At 41.6% G+C, this 23,171-nt stretch overlaps 1 pseudogene; it reads left to right on the top strand.

Annotated features, from left to right (window-relative positions):
• Positions 1 to 567: 567 nt before the first annotated feature.
• Positions 568 to 16,424, top strand: LOC122127722 (annotated as a pseudogene).
• The last annotated feature ends 6,747 nt before the right edge of the window (positions 16,425 to 23,171 follow it).

The raw sequence follows: 23,171 nt of genomic DNA, 5'->3' as shown, positions 1-23,171 counted from the left end.
GGAGCCCCAGACCCCGGGGGCTGAGCAAAGGTGCGACTCCAGCATTATCTACAAAGCCCAAGGAACTCAATTCCAGTGACCATAGCAGCAGCAGAGGAGGCAGGGATCAGATCCTGGAGTGCACTCCATCTGCACCAAAATGCACCAGGAGCACCAATGCCCAGGAGCACCAATTAGCTCCCAACAACCCATCTCCGCCTCTTTCTCACTGCCCTGTGGGTGGGGGAGCTACCGAGGAGCGGGACACACTGTCGCAGCTCCAGATGAGTGACCTCTAATGTTGGACCCACAGTTCGCACCCGGGTAGACTTGAATCTCCATGCGAAGGTGAAGGCGACAGATACAAGCATTTGCTAGCAAGTGTAGAATAGGGAATCATGGGTCTGGTGGTGGCTTCACAGTGCCCATCACTTGCATTGGTGGCGCCAACTTACCTTGCAGCTGTGACTCAGTGGTATGGCCCAGCTTGCTAGTCAGGCAGCAATGGAAATACTATAGAGTCAGAGTGGGGACAGCGCCATTGCAGTCTTGGGTTTGGTTAGTTGTTGCCGCTGCCACCACGTGGACATGCGGTCAGGTCTGACTGTCCATATTGGCCACATGGTGATTGTAGAGTCTGGCATCTAGTCTTCATGCTGGGGGAGGAAAACCAGCCTCCCAGATGATGGGCATGCCTGGATCCCTGGATGCAGGGGTGGGCACTTGGCTGATAGGTTATTGAACCTGTCAGTCCAATGCCTGGGACTGGGAATTTCCAGTGGATCTGCCCCTGGAGCCTTTCTATTTAGGCCAAGATAATGGGTGTTCCTGGGCCTGGAATGAGAATTTCCGGTGGATCTGCCCATGCTCCGATCTTTTTAGGCCAGGACCAGCATAAGTCTTGCCACGTGTGTCTCCCTAGTCGAGTGCTGGGTCCTGTCTCATCTCTGGTCATCACACCATGGTCATTCAGATCTCCATGGAAGCTGAATTGCCTTGTTGGTATTGTTTTTATTTCTTTCCTCTTTAGCATGTTTGCTAGCTGTGTTATGTGTATTTGAGGGGCTGTGGGCCTTTGTAACAACGGGCCACCTGCAGCCTGTTAACTGTAATAAAGACTCCAGTATTTCATATTCCAATATGTGGCTTCAGGGATAACTCACAACACAGCTAGTGCAGTGCAGGACTGCCGGGCTCTGAAGCGGCTTTTTCAGGCGGTGGTACTGGTGGCCCTGGTCTTCCTGCCCAACGTGGGGCTGTGGGCTTTGTACCACAAGAGGCAGCTTGGTGGCACCCGTGGGGGTTCAGAAAAAGTGCTGGTTCTAAAGGCTGGGCAGGTGAGTGCCTCAGTCCGGTTCAGCATGGAATGCTGCTCCCCCCTCCTCCAAATACTTTTCTGCTGCCCCTTCTTGCTCCTTCTCCTGTCTGAGTCCTCAGAGGCGGCAGGAGGGAACATCTGCACTTTTTCCCGGTTTTTTTCCCCCAGATGGGGCAAATTGAGGCTCCAAGGATGAAAATGTGTCCACTCAATTGAGTCAGAATTAGAACCCAGGGCCCTTGGTGCCCCAGTCTGGGACTCTTATTTCAAATTTCCATGCTTTACAGTCAGTCCTCCTTTCTGTTGCCCTCTCCCGTCCCCTGACCTCATTCAATGTTCTCTTTCTGGGGAGAACCCTGGCTGCATATGTCTGTATCCCAGGGTGTGATGCCTTCTGTAGGACTGGTTCCCTCCTCATCTCTGCTCTCCTCCCTCATCTTCCCCCCTCACCTCACCTGATCTTGTTGTTTCTGCTCAGGTCAGTCCCTTTTTCATTTTACCATTTGCACAGGGACCCCTGGCCCTCCCTGCTCCCCTATTTGGCTTTCCCCATTCCTATTTTTTTCTCAGGTCCTGTGGATTCCTTGGGAAGTGAGTGCAGAGATCCTCTTGGAGTTTCAGGTGCCTTGGATAGGGTGGAAAGTAAGTTTCTGGTTCTTGAGGAAATTGCCACCTTTAACTCTCCAGGAGTATGGAGGTGTCCTGGTGGAGGGATCCCCCAAAATGTCCCAAAGCACAATTTCTTGAGGGTAGAATGCCACATGCCTTCCTCCTCTCCTCTGAATTAACGGAACTTGGTATTTTTTGCATTCCAAACTGATATCAATTTTGTTATTGACTTTTTGAAACTTAATCATGTACCTGTGTACATGCATTAGGCTAAATTTGCATTTTTCTCTGTGTGTGTGTGTGTGTGTGTGTGTGTGTGTGTGTGTTCGTGTTCGTGTGTTCAGATCCTGGGACTTGAACTCAGGGCCTGTGCTCTGCCGCCTGATCCACAGCTCCACTTCTGGATTTTTGGTGGTTCATTGGAGATAAATCATACAGATTTCACTGGCTTAGAACAAGGATTCTCATATTTCAGCCTCCTGAGTAGCTAGGATGGCATGTGTGAACCATTGGCATGTGGCTTTGACTGCTCCCTCACATCATTCCAACTCCCTTATCTCCTAGCAAGTCTATGGATACTTAACTTGCTTTCTATAGTGGGGCATTTCAGATTTGCTTATGGGATTTTTCCTGGTCCCATAAGAAGTGGGTAATTTGTGTATCAGGATCTGACTTGACTGACTGTTGGCTGGCCTCAAAGGAAGAGGCTGAATTTTTTTTGTGGGGGGTCCTGTCGTGGGGCCTGAACTCTGGGCCTGGGTGCCATCCCTCAGCTCTTCAGCTCAAGGCTAGCACTCTACCACATGAGCCATAGGGCCACCTCCAGCTTTTTTCTTTTTGCTTATGTGGTGCTGAGGAATGGAACCCAGGGCCTCATGCATGCAAGACAAGCGCTCTACCACTGAGCCACCTATCCAGCCCAAGAGGCTGAATTTTTGAGGTTGATGCTTTTCCTTTCTCCTCAGTCTCTGGCCGTTCTGGTGTGTTGAGTACAGAGGGCTCTTTGCCACAGGGCTAATCAAATGGAGATTAGCAAATGCTCTAGTTAATACTTTGAGGTTAACTTGGCAGCTAGAAGTACATCCTGTAGCAGTTAATTGTCCTTGTCAGTGTTTGAATTGTGTGAGTGAGTTGTGTGTCTACTGTATTTTGCATATCCTGGTCCCTCTGCATTTCATACATGTGTCAGAGTCAGAAAGACAAAGACTTAAATGAAACTGTTGTTTCCTAACAACCACAATGGAACTGGGAATGGAGGGAGCCTCTGTAGCATGTGCAGTGGAGTGGGGAAAGGAGGAGAGCCACAGATAACTGAGCCTGGATCTCTCTTTGAGACCTCTCTTCTTTCCCAACTTTATATGGGAACTGGAGGAAAGCTGGTAACCAGGGCTGCTAACACTAGCCCATGGCCTGCAGGCAGGGTTCAGCTCTCCTCAGCAAGGATGATTAGCAGGTCTGGCCTTATCCTGGAGGAATGGAGCTGGCAGCAGGGGAGGTTCAGGAGCCTCTAGAGAAGCTCAACCCCACTTCAGGGTGATGGGTCCTAGGTATGAGCCTAGCTCCAGGATCTCTCAGTGTGCCCTGGCCTTATGGATTACCAGAGCGCTAGTTAATAAAGGAATATAGTTAGTTAGCTGGGCACCAGTAGCTCATGCCTGTAATCCTAGCTACTGAGGAGGCTGAGAGCTAAGCTCATGATTCAAAAACAGCCTTGGCAGAAAAGTCTGAAACTTTGTTCTCCAATTAACTACCAAAAAGCCACAAAGTGGATCTATGGCTCAAGTGATAGGAGGACAGAAGCTCAGGGACAGGATCAAGGCCCTGAGTTTAAGCCCTAGGACCAGTCCCCAAAATAAAACAAAACTGAAATACAAAGTTACTCTTGTTGACTTTAAGAGTACTGTGCTATGGCTGGCAATTCTAGGTGCTAGTAGGACTCTCATTCCAGAACCCTATAAGGAAACTAGGGTTCTGTGGTGCTTGAACTTGTTTAAGATCCCCACCATGAGCTAGATTACCATTGGCCTTCCTAGAATTGTGCCCAAGGCTATCTAATTATTGGGCATGTACAGCCTTTTAATTTAACTTTCATTCCCTTGGAAGTGAGCTACGGCTAAAGTGGTAGAGCATCAGCCTAGAGAGAAAAGGTTATGAGATAGCACACAGACCCAGACTTCAAGCTCCAGCACTGGCACAAATAAACACACTCTCTTTTCCACCTATATGAGCCATGGAGAGACTGGTGTTGGAGTGAAGGCAGTTGTGCTCTTTTGCTTACTAATTGGTGGGTCTTTCTGTACTTTATGGTGCCAGCTCTGGCTTGAAATCATGGCCTGGGTACTATAAACTGAGCTTTATTGCTCAGTTCTACCACTTGAGCTATAGCTCTAATTCTAGGTTTTTTTGTGGCTCATTGGAGATAAGAGTCTCTCATGATCTTTCCTGCCCAGACTGGTTTGAACCATGATTTTCAGATCTCGGCCTCTCCTGAATAGCTAGGATAACAGATGTGGGCCACCAGCACCTGGCTTAGCTGGCTAAAATGCTAACCGCCTGGAGGCAGCCCCAGAGACTTGGATTTAGTTAGTCAGGTTGGGGCTGGCACTATGCTCTGTGTCTGTGTGTCTACACGTACTTGTGCAGTTGCCTAAACACAGGACCTCATATTCTATTTTGTTGTTGTTTATGCTGGGGCTTGAACTCAGGGCTAGGGAAATATCCATGAGAGTCTTTTTCTCAAGGCTACCACTGAGCCACAGCTCTATTTACAGCTTTTTCTGAGTAATTTACTGAAGATAGAATTTCATGGAGTTTTGTGCCCAGGCTGCCTTTGAACTGTGATCCTTAGCATCCTGAGTAGCAGCAGCAAGGATTACAGGTATGAGCCAACAGCACCCAGCTCATATTTGTAAAGGATGAGGTAGTGATGATCTTTTATCTTAAAGCTTGCCTTTGGGCATAAATAGGTTTGTGTACTACTTGTTGTTGTTATTTTTGTTGTCATGTCAGAGGTGGGGATGGACCTCAGGACATTGTACTTGTCAGGATAGGCTTCTCTTAGAGCTAAATCTCCAGCCCCACCTCATATTTTGTTTTTTCCCCTCACAATTGGTGCTCTACAAGATGAGCTCCATCTCTATTTCTGTTTTATGTTTTCGATTTTTTTTCTTGTTAATTGGAGGTAAGAGTGTCAGACTTGCCTGCCCAGGCTGGCTTTGAACTGCAATCCTCTCATCTAAACCTCAGGAAGTAGAATGGTGGGTTTCCAGAGGCTGGGAAAAGGCATGGATGGGTACTGCTAATTAATAGGTACCCAATTTCAGCTTGGGGTACTGAGAAAATTCTAGAAGTTGATATCAGTGAGGTTGCTTGAAACATGACTGTACTTAAAGCCACTGAAGTGTATACTTATACTTGGTTCGTATAGCATGTTTTATGCTATACTTATTTTCACACAATGAGAGAATAATTAACATTGCTGCCAGAGAAGGGCTGGACAAGAAAGGTTGGCAGGAGGTGAGGCCCTTGTAAAGTTCACTCGTTCAATTTCTCACCACCAAATATCTGTTGTTGGACCATTTGTGCTGGGCCTGTGCCAAGTTGGAACAAACGCAGTGGGTGGTTGCTTGGAACTGGTCCTCTATTACTTGAGCCACACTTATACTTCTGGCTTTTTGCAGGTTAATTGGAGATAAATCTCTCAGATTTAGCTGCCTAGGCTGGCTTTGAACTTAATATACTATCTTAAACTCATGAGTGGAACCTTTTTTGTTGTTTTTGGTTATCAGGCTTTAACTCAGTGCCCGGGCACTGACCCTGAGCTCTTCTGCTTAAGGCTAGTTCTCTACCACTTCGATCCACTGCACTACTTTTGGTTTTCTGGTGATTAATTAGAGATGAGAGTCTCACAGACTTTGCTGCTCATTAGCCTTGAACCTCAATCCTCCAATCTCAGCCTCCTGAGTAGTTAGGATTACAGGCAGGAGCCCCTGCACCTTGCTGGAGACCTGCTCTTCTATGAGGGAAGGGGCTCTGATGATCTCCATTTCACAGATGTAGAAACAGAGGCAAAAAAATTAAAATGACTTGTCTATGATGTCACAAGTTAGTAAATGCCAGTGCTGGGGCTTTTATCTTTTATCTTTCCAATTGCAAAGCTCACCCTCAAATAATACTCCATTTGTGTGCAGACTTTGTCATCCCATCATATTCCTATACCAAGGAATCAACAACACCCACAGGTGTGATTAAGAACATGGCTCTGTCTGGTGAGCAGAGTGCCTGGGTTTGAGTCTCATGTTCACTATTGAATTTGGATTGTTTGTATGGCCAAGATTCAAGTTTTGTGATCTTGTCTCTGGCCAATCATTTGTTCTGTGTTCCAGTGGCCAGGTCTGTAAGACTAGGATAATTTATTACCAAGTTTACCCATTGAAGTCAACTTCATATTTCATTTGAGTGAAGATGGCAACCTTGGGCTGAGTGTCTCATTCAGTTTCTTTCTATACATTTTAAGCATGGTGGGAAGGAGGAGGGAGATAAGGGTGGAGGAAGAAGAACCAAGAGGAAGGGGTAGAGGTAGAGGTGGAAGTTGGACAGGTATCAGTGTCTGGAGCCTGTAATCCTAGTTACTCAGGCGGCTAACATCTGAAGATGATAGTTCAAACCAGCCAGTACAGGAAAGTCTGTAAAATTTTTTGTTGTTGTTGGTCGTGGGGCTTGAACTCTGCGCTTGGGTGCTGTCCCTGCACTCTTCAGCTCAAGGCTGAGTGCTCTACCGCTTGAGCCACAAGCGCCACTTCCAGTTTTCTACTGGCTTATTGGAGATAAGAGTCTCAAGGACTTTCCTACCTGGGCTGGCTTTGAACCATGATCCTCAGATCTCAGCCTCCTGAGTAGATAGAATTACAGGCGTGAGCCACCAACCCCCCGCCAAGATTTCTATCTCAAACTACTCAGAAAGACTGGAAGTGGAACTGTGGCTCAAGTGGTAAAGCACTAGCCTTTTTTTGTGTGTGGGTGGTCTGGTCCTGGGGCCTGGGCGCTGTCCCTCAGCTCTTCAGCTCAAGGCTAGCACTCTACCACTTGGGTCACAGCGCCACTTCCAGATTTTTTCTTTTTTGCTGATGTGGTGCTGAGGAATCGAACCCAGGGCCTCATGCATGCAAGGCAACTGCTGTACCACTGAACAACCTTCCCAGCCTCAAAGAACTAGCCTGGATTGAACACAAAGAGGCTCACGGACAGTGCTCAGGCTCTGAGTTCAAGCCCCAAGACTAGTGAAAAAATAAAACAAGAGACAGAAGTAGAAAAGATAGGGTTTTTTGTTAGTAATATAGTTTGTTGTTGCTGCGACAAAATACTTGACAGAAATAACCTAAGGGAAAAAGGATTTATTTTGCTTCATGTCACAGATTTCAGGCAATCTTGGCAAAGCAGAACAACTCATGGTAGCCAAGGAGTTAGGGGAAGAGGTAAGAGTGGGAAAGAGAATGCCTGCACTGCAGTATTCTCTCCCCCACCCCATTTTAATTTCATATGGAAAGCCTGCCTATGGAATGGTGAGACCTATATGCAGGAGAGATTTCTAGTTCAGTTAATCTGATAACCAGCCCCCCCCCACTCACAAAGGTGTGCTTTACTCATCAGCTGGATGCATCTAAACCAATCGATCTCAATTAAGTTCATCCTCAAGATTTAACCATCATAGATGTCAGCTTCATTTGCCTCCAGATTTACCTTACTTGTTCTCTCACAATTCACCTATAATTTGTCATTGTTGGGTTTTGTTTTGCTTTGTTTTGTCGGTTATGGGGCTTGAACTCTGGGCCTGGGTTCTGTCCCTGAGCTCTTCAGCTTAAGGCTAGCAATCTACCACCTGAGCCACAGTGCCACTTCGAGTTTTCTGAGTGGTTTATTGGAGATAGGAGTCTCACAGACTTTCCTGCCTGGGCTGGCTTTGAACTATGATCTCAGATTTCAGCCTCCTGAGTAGCTAGGATTACAGGCATGAGCCAGCAGCACCCAGCTTCATTGTTGGTTTTTTTTAAGCACTCTTAAACTATTGTGTGTGTGTATATGTATGCACCTGCATGCATGTGTACACATGCTGATACTGTGGCTGGAACTCAGCCTCTGTGAGTTCTCCCTTACCTTTTGTATTCAAGATAAGGCGGGTGCTACCCCTTGAGCCATGCCTCCATTTTGTTTTTTTTAGGCCAGGCTCAAGTGGCTCACACTGTAATCCTAGCTACTCAAAAGGCTTGATATCTGATGTTGAGGTTCAAAGCCAGCCAGAGCAGGGCTCTTATCTCCAATTAGCAACCTGCTGTGATTTAAAGTTGTAGAACACTTGCCCTAAGGAATAGGAGTTCTGGTGGGTTCAGCAACCAGGCCCTAAGTTCAAACTCCACAAACAACAACAACAACAACAACAAAAAAAAAAACCAGAAAACTCTCATGAACTTTCTTGCCTCACCTGAGCTGACTTTGAAACGTGATCCTTAGATCTCAGGCTCCTGAATAGCTAGGATTACAGGTGTGTGTGAGCCACTGGCACCCAGCTTTTAGATTCTGAGATAATTGATGTTCCTAAAATTGCCAGAACTTTTTGCCTTGAATGGAGCCTACAAGATGCAGAACAGGGTCAATGCTGGGTATACAGTGGCTCTGCCCAATGGAAAGGGCAGAACTGATCATCTCTACAAGCTGAGTGGCTCAGACAACAGTTGTTAACCCTCCCCTGGTGTCCACATCAGTCAGACCTTGGGGCCTTCCAGAGCACCTCGTTAAGTCACGGGGGGAGAGGGGGGATTTTGTATATTGAGTTATTCAGTCAACTAATCCAGTAAACAGGATCAGCAGGACCTAGCTGGATTTATGGACTGCCAGAGGGCCTTTCACTGAAGGAGATGTGCCTGCTTGTGGCTCTTCTGCTCACCACTGGCCAAGCTTGAACTCTGTATCTGAACACTGTTCCTGGGCTCTTAGGCTCCAGACTGCTACTCTACCACTAGATCCATAGCTCCATTTCTAGTTTTCTGGTGGTTAATTGAAGATAAGAGTCTTATGGACTTTCCTGCCTAGGTTGTCTTTGAATTGTAATCTTCAGATCTCAGATTGCTGGGTAGCTAGGATCACAGGTATGAGGTACCAGCTCCCAGCCATTTTTTTTGAGCCCAAGTTTTTCTGTTTGTAGAATAGTGGTGTTCTGAGTACATTTTCAATATTGTTATTTTGTGTTTCTGTGTGTCTGTGTCTGTGTCTAATGGTCCTGGGGCTTGAATTCAGGGCCTGAGTACTCTCCCTAAGCTTTTTTTTGTTTGTTTGTTTTTGTTTTGTTTTTTTGCTCAAAGTTAATGCTCTACCACTTGAGTCTAAGCTCCATTGCTGGCCTTTTTGGTAATTAGTTGAGTAGCTAAGAAACAGGCCTAAGCCACCAATGAGAAAGGTACATTTTATCAAAACAAATATGCCTACATCCAAAGCAAGAATACACATGTCATGTCAGGTGCCCATGGCTCATGTATGTAATCGTAGCTACTGTATGAGCCCTGTGACAGGCTCTACCTTTTAACAGCAGTCATTTTTCCTCACTTACTTACTGTCTCCAGAATTATTTCATTAGCTGGGCACCAGTTGCTCATGCCTGTAATCCTCACTACTCAGGAGGCTGAGATCTGAGGATCACAGTTCAAAGCCAGCCTGGGCAGGAAAGTCCCTGTGAGACTCTTAGTTCCAATGAACCACTGAAAAACTGGAAGTGGAGTGGTACAGTGGTAGCCTTGAGAACAAAACTCATGGATAGCACCCAGATCAAGAGTTTAAGCCCCAGAACTAGAAAAAAAATTCTTGCATTGTGCAGAAGTGACAGTACATACCACTAATCAATACTCAGAGGATTGAGTGTGATTTAAATTCCTTCCTAAGCCAGGGACCAGTGGTTCACGTCTATAATCCTAGCTACTCAGGCAGCTGAGATATGATAATCAAGGTTTAAAGCCAGCCTGGGCTGGAAGGTCTGTGAGGCCCTTATCTCCAATTAACCACCTTTTGAAAAGCCAGAAATGGAGGTGTCACTCAAGTGGTAAATCACTAGCTTTAAACAAAAGATCAAGGAGGGGGCCCAGACCTTGAGTTCAAGCCCCAGAATTGGCACACATGCACAATTTTTTCCTATGGTCTCTCTGTTCTCTTTGGCTTCTGCATGCAGGCCATGAAGCATGGCTGGTGTAGATTCAGGACCACTGCTGCCTTGGTGGGTGCCAATGATGCCCATTGAGCAATGCCCTCTGACCCTTTTACCATTTCCATGGCTCTGCTCCTCAGCACTCAACACCTGTGGCTTTCTTCAGAGGAGAAAGCTAGCTAGAGGGATGACCAAATGGATTAGGGCAGCAGGAGGAGATTGTTCACTGCAACTCAAGGCTCTCCAAGTTCAGGCTTGCACAGAACCCCATATCACCCCGTTATCCTTTTCTTCTGCTGCTGATCCCCTGGAACATCATACACCTTACGTATACTCATTTCATGGATTCCCTGGAAACCTTGAGGAAGCATCACTCCTTCATTGCTGTCTATTCTTCTCTGTCCACATACTGTCTTCACTGAGTATATCCCTTTTCCCCAGCATTCCTTCAGTCTCCATGGAAGTGCATTGAAGGGACATAGGCATGTAAATGAGAGTCACTGTCTGACAGATCTATCGTGTGTGTGTGTGTGTGTGTGTGTGTGTGTGTGTGTGTGTGTGTGTGTGTGTGTGTGTGTGATTCCTAGGGTTTGAACTCAAATCTGGGTGATGCCCCTGAGCTTTTTGGCTCAAAACTCGTGCTCTACCACTTGAGCCACAGCTCCATGTCCAGGTTTTTGGTAGTCGATTGTAGATAAGATTCCACTTGCTTTCCTTCCCAAGCTGTCTTTGAACCATGATCCTTAGATCTCAGCCTCCTGATTCAGCTAGGTTTACATGCATGAGCCACCAGTGCCTGTCCCTAAGCCTTTTTAATTTACCTTCAAGGTCACTGAAAGCCCAAGAGTTCTTCAGACAATCTGACAACTCTCCAGGAATCATAACTGTCCTTGATTCTCTGCTCTCATGAAGGCGCTCTGAGTATTTGGATACAAGGAAATGTGCCATTTGACAATCATCATTGAAACAGTATAACACAAAAAATATGTGTTGTATATATTTTCCCTCTAAAAATTTAGGTGAAAAATACTGAGTTACAATATTCGTGTTCTTCATGGTGTTTAAATATGTAAATGAATGTTAGAATACAAATGCTCAGTGGAGTCCTAGGATATCTTTGCATTAGTAGAATAATAGATCATACATCTCTAAGTGTACTTGAGTAATAGCTAATTTAGTGAAGATGTGACTTTTTGATTATTCAATGATTTTTTTGTTGGAACATCAGTTTTTATGAATTCTGTATGTACATTAAGGGAGAAATGAATTGCTTTTGTACTATCTGTTAGGTTATATTAGACTTTGCCAGAGAACCATGCAAACATCCAGGTACAAAGAACAAAGAAAGGTTTATTGACAGCAGTGGAACTGGCAAGACCCCTTCTCACAAATGAGGAGTGAGAAGAAGTACCAGCTATTGTTTGTGGTGACCTATATAACTAGGGACTAGGAGGTGAGACCCCAGTGTGGACATGTGGACCAAGAGATCCATCATGGTGGACTAGGGTTTATGGCTGCTGCCCAAAAAGTAGATAAGGGGCTCTGCAGCTGCCCAGACCTTAAGGTCACTCTAGGGAGTTCTTGCTGCCCTATATCGTAGTAGCGACCCCAGAAGAGTGCCATCTCAAGATAAAGGGGGCTTGGAGGGAGGCTGATTATTAACTGCCTAGTGTTGACCAGGAAGGGAGCATGCCAAGCTGTGGAAAGGGGAAGGAGCATGCTTAGCTATGGGAAAGAAGCTTATTGGGCTAACAGTATCTAGCAACTAAGGACTGTGGATTTGTCTTAAGTGGAGAGTTTGATGATTTTCTTGAGACATAAAAGATTCTTCTCCCATAAGAAGGCCTTTCCTCCCATGTATAATGTTTTGAGCAGGAAAATTTCAGTAAAATTACACAGGTTCTTTCCTGACTAACTCATTTGCCTTCTCTCCCAGCCATGCTTCCTGAATCTTCTGTTCATTGTCAACAGCAAGAAAGAATGAAAGACTCTCTGGTGAGTTGCATTTTATTTCTCATTTTGTGTTACATTCCATCTTATGAACTTAAAGGTGTCCAAGATTTAAAAACAGAAAAACAGATCCAGCTTCAGGAACATGTTCATAAATCACATAAAGATGGCTATTAGGTTTAGCATATTATAAAATCTGACATTCTGTCTATGTTAAGTGCAGATTTGTTTCAGCTTGTTTCTAGTTTTTCTTGTGTGAGGAAAAAGTAGTCACACTGTTATGTGATTCAATAACCTTGAGGAGGTGACATCTCATGGAAGATGAAGGTTCCCTAGCAACTTCTCAGAGATCCCAACCTCATGAGTAACATTGAACTATCTTAATGAAGTCTTTGGTCACACACACCTTTGAATGTTTTAGAGGACTGAGTAGGCAATATGTACTTAACTCTTCATACCTTATTGGACTGGTTCATGGTCATTTTCTTACTTGAAACTTAGGCTATAGATGATGATATGGTCTATGATTGTTCTAGAAATCCCTCTATTTTTTCTAAGGTGTCCTCACAAGATTCCCCCCCACACACTATTTTCTGTTTCAATCTTTGTTTTTGCTCTCTAGCTTTGTTTATTTGTATCTTTCTTTATGTATATATTTTTTCTCTCTGTATTTTTTTTCTCCCAGCCTGTCTTCCCTCCATCTGTCTCTCACTTTTTACTTTTCTTCGAATGCTGTGTCTGGGAACTAGTTTTTCTTACAAATTTTCCTTTGTTGCATGGGCTCTTAGAATTGACATTTTTCTTATGGTTTGATTTTTCCGTATTCCATTTGAACACAGGTCTTGCTATGTAGTCTAGCTTGCTCTTGAAATTTTATGTAGCCTAGGGTATCTGGTAATCCCAAATTCAGGGAGTATAGGTATATTCCATCCTTTTTGGCTATATTAACCATTACATATGGCCACATTGTTTTATGGTCATGCCTTTCATCCATCTACAGCATTTTTTACCTTCCATAAATGAAGCTGTAAAAATCATTAAATACACAGTTCCTACCAGTCTTTGGAACCATTATAGTTACTGGGTCTATGAGTTTGTTGATCCATGGAAGAGCAGTAAGGGAAATCATACCATGGCTGATACTTGATGCCTAGTGTATTTTATTTAGCTTATTGTATTCAAGATTTATCCCTGCTGTAAAATGTATTAAAGTTTTCTTCCTGTTAAACACATTTATCTATTCTTTCCAGGCTTCTGTCTTTTGGTTATTGTGAGTAGTTGTTGTGTAGTGATTCTCCAAATATTTGTTCTAATCCCTGCTTTCACTTCCATTGGTTTAAATCTAGAAATAGAAGTGCTAGACCATATTCCTATGTAATTCTATATTTAGTTCTTTTAGAAGTCTCCATACCATCGTTGATTGTTTTACATTCCTGCCAGAAATGCATCAAAATTCACTTTGTTTTCACATCTTTCCCAACAGTTGTTAGACTTTGGAAACTTTTTGTTTTTGTTTAAAAGTGTGTATGAAGAAGTAGATATTTATTTTGATTTGAATTTTTCTAATAACTATTGACATTGAACATTTTTATATTTAATGAGCTACCTGTATACTTTTTAGAAAAGTCTCTTCAGTTTTTTCCATTTCTAAATTAGATTTTGTGTCATGGGGGGTGGTTAATTATGGGATTTTGTTTTATGTGAACTCTGGGTCTGGGTGCTGTCCCTCAGCTCTTCAGCTCAAGGCTAGCACTCTACCACTTGAGCCACAGCACCACCTCTGGCTTTTTCTGCTTATATGGTACTCAGGAATCAAACCCAGGGCCTCAGGCATGCAAGGCAAGCACTCTACCGCTGAGCCACCTTCCCAGCCCCGTTGTTTTATGTTTTTAATTCACTGTGGTTAGTAATCTATTTAGAGAAAAACTAATACCATGCTTTCTCTTCCTTGTTGATCACACCTTCTGATATACAATGTTTTAATTATATGCACTAGATTTGATTTTGTTTAGTGTCAAACACTTTTGGTGTTCTATCAAAGGAGTGATAATGTAAACATAGTGATAATGTACATTTCTCCCATATCCATGCTAATTTCCCTGTGTTTATTTCACTCATAGATTTTAGAAATATATTACTTATATATTACTAATTATTATATATATTACTAATATATATATAACTATTATATATATTACTAATATATATATATATTAACTGTAATGTGTTTATAACCTAGCTTTATATCTCATTTTTTTCTAGGAGGTTTGTCTTGAGAATTACTCTCATTGTTTTGGTCTTCGTAAAATTAATACTGCAATACTTTATAAACAGCATTTAGTTTGAAATAATGCCAGTGATATGTATGTTACTACTGATGTTTTGTCCTGATGTTTATAAATTAGAGGAGTATTACTTTTCCAATAGTAATGGAAGATTAAAAAATTATAATTCTAGCCGGGCACTGGTGGCTCATGCCTGTAATCCTAGCTACTCAGGAGGCTGAGATGTGAGAATTGCAGTTCAAAGCCAGCCCGGGCAGGAAAGACCGTGAGACTCCTATCTCCAATAAACCACTAGAAAACCGGAAGTGGCGCTGTAGCTCAAGTGGTAGAGCGCTTGCCTTGAGCTGAAGAGCTGAGGGACAGCGCCCAGGCCCAGAGTTCAAGCCCCATGACCGACAAAAAAAAATTATAATTCTGTGGCCTTTTTTGCACAGTTCCTTGATCTCGGTGACTGGGCATTCATTCTCTCTGAGCTTCTTTCCCTGAAGTCTAGCCTTCACTGCTTGAGCCACAGTACCACATTCAGCTTTTTTTGTTCATGTGGTACTGAGGAATCAAAACTATTACTTCATGCATGCTAAGCAAGCACTCTTTATAAGCTATGTTCCCAGCCTTAACTTTATTGCCTTTTTACTTTCTTTTGGTAGAATTAATTCGTTGGTCTCAGGCCTTCATATTTACCAAGCAAATAAAGTATTGATCCATATGCCTAGTGCATATACTCTGTGTATAATACACTTGTGCTTTTGTATATTGAATCTTAATAAATTAGTTTTTCTTCCATGAATCATTTCAGAAAGATTACCTAAAACCTAAAATATGTTATACAGATTTCCTTTTAATGACCTTGTCCTATGTGTACATGCAAGTTGGCATCTTATTCTTTTGAAGCAGGATAATATTTTGTAACAGTCTTAAAATGCAGATGTGTTATTAATGAATTATCTTTCCATTTAAATATCTCCAATCTACATTTTCTGAAGAGTTCCTCTACCCCATGGATTATCTACTGAAGATTATTTTCTTTCAACACTTTACACATATATTTCCTTTTTGTGTGCTAGTCAGCATTCACCACTGGTATTGTCACGCATAGCTGGATTGGTAGGATGATTGTCGGCCATTCTTCCTTTGTAATGGGGTTCAAAATGGGAATCAAAAGACTTTCCTTTTAGCCTCTGCAAAACAAATTAGTACCATATTTCATTCCAACTTTTAAAATTTCCTTCTATTGTTTTTAGGTACCATCACTTTTTATCCTTTTTATCTTCTGTTGTGCTTGTGGTCATATTTCACAATTTTTTTGTCATTTTTTAATGTTTCATAAGGCTCTTGCCCTTTGCCTCCATCCTTCAATAAAGGACTGATAAAATGCAATTGTAGTCAAGAAACATTTTATTCCTCTGCCACCTAAATTTCTTATTGTAGGAGGTACCCAGTGTTCATAAAAGTTCATGTAGCAGTTCTTAGAGAGGAAGGAAGTATCAGGGTATCTATGACCACATTTCAATCATTAGAATTTCTTCAACCTGGGGAAGCATCAGCTGCTGCATTTGGAGGAGGCTGAGGCCACTGCTCCATGGGCCCCTGGCCCCTCTGTGCCTGTGTCTGGGAAAGCCAGTGTAAGATGAAGATAGTCTTTCCCCAGCCACCTGGATAATCAAGAGTTTGGGACAGATCCTTTGATATGAGGAGCAAGGAGAAAAGCACAGAGAATGGTGTTGAAGTGGATTAATAAGGAATAATTTTCTGTTATATTCTGTTATGTAATGACAGCACATATCACGGAGGTGTATTTTTTTTAACAATTCATTTTCCTACAGACTACCCCATCAAACCACCTGAGGTTGCATTTACAACAAGAATTTATCATCCAAATATTAACAATATTGACAGTATTTGTCTTGATATTCTAAGATCAATCACAGTGGTCTCCTGCCTTAAGCAGTTCTAAAGTTTGTTTATCCATTTATTCACTGCTATGTGATCCGATCCTAGATGACCTCCTAGTGCCAGAGATTGCACGGACAATAAAACAGACAGAGACAAGTACAACAGAGTATCTCAGGAATAGAATCAAAAGTATGTCATGTGATGCTACCTAAAAGTCAGAATAACCTGCATTATAGCTGGAATGAACTTGAAACTACTGTTCCTTTTTTGATTTCTTATCTGGCTGCTCCCCTATCAGACGTCATCTTTTCTTTTAAATTTTATTTTTCACTTAGCTCCCTCCCTCCATTCATTTACATTCTCATCTGAGTAGACTTAAGTTTTTCCAGCTTTAGACAACAACTGCTTTTAGAAACTGTAGTTACAAGAAAGCAGTTGCCCAAGACTCAAAATATTTTTAAAGTTCAGCATTTGTATTATACAGCCAGTATGTTCACTTTTTTTTTGTCGGTCATGGGGCTTGAACTCTGGGCCTAAGCGCTGTCCCTCAGCTCTCCAGCTTAAGGCTAGCGCTCTACCACTTGAGCTACAGTTCCACTTCCTATATTCACTCTTTTTTTTCTTTTTTCGTGCTTTTCTTTTTTTTATTGGGAAAATACTGTACAGAGGGGTTACAATTACATGGGCAAGATGAGGAGTACATTTCTTATCAAGCATTGTAGCCTCCTCCTTTGTTTCCCCTTCCCATCCCTTCCCATCCTCCCCCCAACCCCCACCCATCCTATATTCACTCTTAACTTGATTATGAAACCAAACCATTCCTCACTACTCTAAAATGATGAAGAAGCCACCTGACGGGGCGGGAGCTGGATTCTCAGTTGTCACATCAAAGGAAACAACATTCTAGCAGCATCCATTCTTGTTGAAGCCTTCCACTGTTAGAGATTTGAGGTTACATGTACTTTATGCTCCTAACTGATGTTGCTGGAGAATTGAATTTATAGTATCAGCAGAACAGAAAATGTGGTGTATTTTATACAGGTCAATAAAGAAGTGAGCTGTTCTTCTCCAGAGAACGGAAATTAGAAGTCAAACACCCTTTGTATTTCAAAATAGGGTGTCAAACATTTTGTAATTTTCATTTAAATTCTTAGGAGGCTTGGAACTATTAGTTAAACTGTCTTCCAATACACTGCTTAATACAGCACTGAATAAATGATGCAAGGTATTACTGGAGAAGTGATTGATAGCTCTGCTAGTAATTGATTTATTTTTCTTCAATAAAGTTTCATAAACCAGTTAGCTGCCTGAATTAATCAGTATGGGGAATATATTTTGTAAATGGAAAGCTGTTTTTATTATTTTCCATGTATATTCCCTAACTAAACCTCTTTATCATGTGCATTTGAAGCTGGGGGCGGGGGGAAGGGGAAAAGGGAGTAATAGTGGATTAGAGTTTACAAAATAAAGTACTGTTGTGGGAGTTGTAATGAGGCTGTGTTGAATATAACCATGAGATATTGGGCATCCGTGGGTTTGTTCAGCCATTTACATTAATGAGCATTAAATGCAGCAGATATCATTTCAGGTGACTTAACATGAATAAATAAAAGTCAATGCTACTGTAAAAAATGTTAATAACAAAAACAGTTAACAAAAATATTTTTATGTGCTAAGTCAAATCTTAAAATTTCCAAATCATTCATTAGCTACTTTCTTGAGTACTGTTAACTCTCTTTTACATTCACATGAATACTGCTTTTCGTAGGTTGATGAATATGGTATATATTCAATATAATATCCTGAATTTGTTGTGCTTGCTTATGTGAGAGCACTTTTTTAATGTTTTTTTAAATTTAATTTAATTTTATTTGTAAACATACTGTACAGAGGGGTTACAATTACATGGGCAGGATAATGCGTACATTTCTTACCAAGCATTGCAGCCTCCTCCTTTGTTTACCCTTCACATCCCTTCCGAGCCTCCCCCCACCCCCCAATCCCACTCCTTCTCCTTCCTCCCCCTCCCTCCCCCCGGCAACGACATTGTAAAGCTCGTTTTGGACATGACAACTTGTACTTCTCATTGTTGCAACAGGTCCACCTGTGTCCCTAAACAACTGGTTTTTCTCCATCTCCTCCACAAGTTATACTGACATCAAATATAGAGAAAGCAGGGGTTATACTGTGGGGGAGGGACATACAAAGCAACAAAGAGACAATCTTATAAATGCATTAGAAACACATGCATGAAAGAAAAAACATTAAAATACATATCTAAGGATTCATTTTCTTGACATCACATTATGTGACCTTTTCCGCTTGACTCATACATATACTAGATATTGCAAATAAGGGAAACCATGGGACCTGTGTTTCTTTGGGCCTGGCTTACTTCACTTAATATAATTTTTTCCAAGCCTTTCCATTTCCTAACAAATGGGGCAATGTCATTCTTTCTGATGGAGGCATAGAATTCCATTGTGTATATATGCCACATTTTCTTGATCCATTCATCTACTGAGGGGCATCTGGGTTGGTTCCATATCTTAGCTATGGTAAATAATGCTGCAATAAACATAGTTGTGCTGGTATCTTTAGTGTGGTCTTGTTTGTAAACATTTGGGTAAATGCCCAAAAGTTGGATTGCTGGGTCATAGGGGAGTTCTATGTGAAGTCTTTTGAGGAACCTCCATACTGCTTTCCAAAGTGGTTGAACAAGTTTACCTTCCCACCAACAATGAAGTAAGGTTCCTTTCTTTCCACATCCCCTCCAGCATCTGTTGTTGTTAGAGTTCTTGATTTTTGCCATTCTAACTGGAGTGAGGTGATATCTCAATGTTGTTTTGATTTGCATTTCTTTTATGGCTAGAGATGTTGAACATTTCTTCATGTGTCTATTGGCCATCCTTCTTTCTTCTTCAGAGAAGCTTCTCTTTAAGTCTTTCGCCCACTTATTTATTGGGCAGTTGTTTCTTTGAGGATTTGTTGTTGGGTGGTTTAATTTTTTGAGTTCCAAGTATATTTTAGATATGAGACCCTTGTCCGTTGTATGGCTAGTAAAGATCTTCTCCCAATCCGTGGGCTTTCTATTGATCTTGCTAGCTATATATATCATTTGCCCTGCAGAAGCTCTGCAACTTTATGCAATCCCATTTGTCCAACCTTTTTTGATTTGTTGTGTTTCCGGGTCTCTATTCAGAAAATTTCGGCCTGAGCCAAGGAGACCTAGGATTTCTCCTATTCCATCCTGTAATGTTTTCAGAGTGTCTGCTTTGACTTCAAGGTCTTTGATCCATTTTGAGTTGATTCTGGTGCAGGGTGATATATAAGGATCTAGCTTTAGTTTTCTACATGTAGTTAACCAATTTTTCCAGCACCATTTACTGAAGAGGCTGTCTTTCTTCCATTCTATTGTTTTAGCTCCCTTATCGAAGATTAGATGGCTATAGGTCTGTAGGTTCATTTCTGGGTTTTCAATTCTATTCCATTGGTCCTGAGGTCTGTTCTTATGCCAATACCAAGCTGTTTTGATTACTATGGCTTTATAGTAGAGTTTGAAATTTGGTATTGATATTCCTCCAGCAGTGTTCTTTCCGTTGAGGAGCCTTTTTGCTATTCGGGGTCTTTTATTGTTCCATATGAATTTTTGGATTGCCTCTTCTATTTCCTTGAAGAATGAGGGTGGAATTTTGATAGGTATTGCGTTGAATTTGTAGATAGCCTTAGGAAGTATTGCCATTTTCACGATGTTAATCTTTCCAATCCAGGAGCATGGGAGGTTTTGCCATTTTTTAAGTTCTGTGTTGATTTCCTTTTTCAAGATTTTAAAGTTTTCATCATAGAGGTCCTTCACTTCTTTGGTTAAGTTAATTCCTAGGTATTTTATTTTTTGTGGAGCTATTACAAATGGAGTTGCTTTCCTAATTTCAGCCACACTTTTCTCATTGTTGGCATATAGAAAAGACATTGATTTTTGGGGGTTAATTTTATAACCTGCTACTTTGCCAAAGTTTTGAATCAGCTTGAGTAGTTTGGGAGTGGAGTCTATGGGATTCTTTAAATACAAGATCATGTCATCTGCAAAGAGGGATAGTTTTATTTCTTCTTTCCCAATTTGGATCCCCTTTATGTCTGCATCTTGTCTTACTGCTGTAGCTAGGCATTGTAATACTAGATTGAAGAGAAGTGGAGAGAATGGGCATCCTTGTCTTGTGCCTGAGTTAAGAGGAAATGGCTTTAGTTTTTCACCATTGAGTACAATGCTGGCTGTAGGTTTGGCATATACAGCCTTTATTGTATTGAGGAATGTTCCATGGATTCCTAATTTTTCAAAAACTTTCATCATAAAGGGGTGTTGGATCCTGTCGACTGCTTTTTCTGCATCTATTGAGATAACCATGTGGTTCTTATTCTTGCTGCTGTTGATGTGATGAATAATATTAATTGATTTGCGTATATTGAACCAGCTTTGCATCCCTGAAATGAATCCTGTTTGATCATGGTGTATGATTTTTTGGATGAATTGTTGAAGTCAATTGGGCAAAATTTTGTTGAGAAGTTTTGCATCAATGTTCATCAAAGAAATGGGTCTATAGTTCTCTTTCTTTGATGAGTCCCTTCCTGGTTTTGGGATGAGGGTTATGATGGCTTCATAGAATGTGTTTGGTAATGAGCTTTCTCTTTCAATTTCATTGAAGAGTTGGAGGAGTATTGGTGTGAGCTCTGCTTTGAAGGCCTTGTAGAATTCCGCTGTAAAGCCATCTGGTCCTGGACTTTACTTAGCTGGGAGGTCTCTTATTGCTGTTTCTATTTCAATGCTTGATATGGGCCTGTTAAGCTGGTTTAACTCACCTTGGTTTAGTTTTGGCATGTCAATATTTGCTAGGAAGAGGTCCATTTCTGTCAAGTTGTCAAACTTATTAGCATAAAGTTTTGAGAAGTATTCCCTTATAATGTTCTGAATCTTGGTTGTTTCCGTGGTGATGTTTCCATTCTCATCTCTGAATTTATTAATTTGGGTGTGTTCTCTTCTTTTTCTGATAAGATTTGCTAAGGGTCTGTCAATTTTGTTAAGTTTTTCGAAGAACCAACTCTTTGTTTTGTTCATTCTTTCTATAGTTTTTTTGGATTCTAATTCATTTAATTCTGATTTAATTTTGATTATTTCTTTCCGGCTACTGGATTGGGGTTTATCTTGCTGCTCTTTTTCAAGGAGGTTTAGATGTGTCATTAAATTGTTAGTTTCAGATTTCTCCAATTTGTTGATGTAGGAGCTCAGAGCTATAAACTTGCCTCTGAGTACTGCCTTTGCTGTGTCCCAGAGGAGCTGGTAATTTGTGTGTCCATTTTTGTTGAATAGTATGAACATTTGAATTTCCTTTCTAATCTCTTCCATGACCCACTCATGATTCAGCAGTGTGTTGTTCAGCCTCCATGTGATACTGGACTTTCTTTGATGGCTTTTGGTGTTGAGTTCTAATTTTATTCCCTTGTGGTCAGAGAGAATGCAAGGTATAACTTCAATGTTTCTTTTTTTTTAATTTTATTTTATTTTATTTGTGAACATACTGTACAGAGGGGTTACAATTACATGGGCAGGATAATGCGTACATTTCTTACCAAGCATTGCAGCCTCCTCCTTTGGTTTACCCTTCACATCCCTTCCCAGCCTCCCCCCTCCCCCCGAATCCCAATCCTTCTCCTTCCCCCTAACTTAAATGTTTCTGAATTTAGACAAGTTTGCTTTGTGGCCTAAAATGTGGTCTATTTTAGAAAACGTTCCATGTGCTGCTGAGAAAAACATGTATTCTGATGCTGCTGGGTGAAATGTTCGGTAGATGTCTGTTAAGACTAGTTGATCTATGCAGCTGTTTAGATCTGCGGTTTCTCTGTTGAGTTTTTGCTGAGTTGATCTATCTAGTGGGGAGAGTGGTGTGTTAAAATCCCCAACAATTAATGTCTTTGGATCTATATGGGATTTGAGGGAAAGTAGTATTTCTTTGATAAATTTGGGTGCTCCATTGTTTGGTGAATAGATATTTAGAATTGTAATATCCTCCTGAAGGAGAGATCCTTTAATTAGTATGTAGTGACCTTCTTTATCTCTTCTCACAAATTTTAATTTGAAGTCTATTTTATCTGATATTAGGATTGCAACTCCCACCTGTTTATGGGGGCCGTTTGCTTGGTAGATTTTGTTCCAGCCTTTAACATTGAAAACGTGTTTGTTTTTACGGGCAAGATGTGACTCCTGCAGGCAGCAGATAGAAGGGTCTTGTTTTTTAATCCAACTAGACAATCTATGTCGCTTAATTGGAGAGTTCAGTCCGTTAACGTTAAGAGATAGGACTGAGAGGTATTTGGGAGTTCCCGCCATGTTATCCACCTTCTTGGGGGCTGCGAAAACTGGGTTCTTCCTATGGTTCTTGGATTCTCAGTTTGGGTGCAGCTTCTTGGCCTTTATTGTGGTCTTGTTGGTTTTCTATGTGTAGGACATCTTTAAGAATCTTTTGTAGGGCTGGTTTGGTGGAGATGTATTGTTTCAATTTTTCTTTGCTATGGAAGGTTTTTATTTGGCCTTCAGTTATGAAGGAGAGTTTAGCTGGGTACAGTATTCTTGGTTGATAGTTGTTTGTTTTTAGGGCATGGCATACATGATTCCAGGCTCTTCTTGCTTTGATTGTCTCTGCTGAGAAATCTGAGGTGATTCTAATTGGTTTCTCTTTATAGGTGATTACCCTTTTCTCCTTGACAGCTTTAAGGATCTTTTCCTTGGTCTGAGTTGATCCTGTATGGATTATAATGTGACAGTGGGATGTCCTATTCTGGTCTGGTCTATTTGGGGTTCTAAAAGCTTCTTGTATCTGAATAGGCCTATCTTTTTGTATGTTTGGGAAGTTCTCTGCTAGGATCCTGTTAAACAAATTTCCTAGACCATTAACTTCTG

Source organism: Dipodomys spectabilis, unplaced genomic scaffold (assembly GCF_019054845.1).
Source record: "Dipodomys spectabilis isolate Male_0828 unplaced genomic scaffold, ASM1905484v1 ptg000308l, whole genome shotgun sequence".
NCBI classification, from domain to species: domain Eukaryota; kingdom Metazoa; phylum Chordata; class Mammalia; order Rodentia; family Heteromyidae; genus Dipodomys; species Dipodomys spectabilis.
This window is presented reverse-complemented; position numbering and strand designations above follow the sequence as displayed.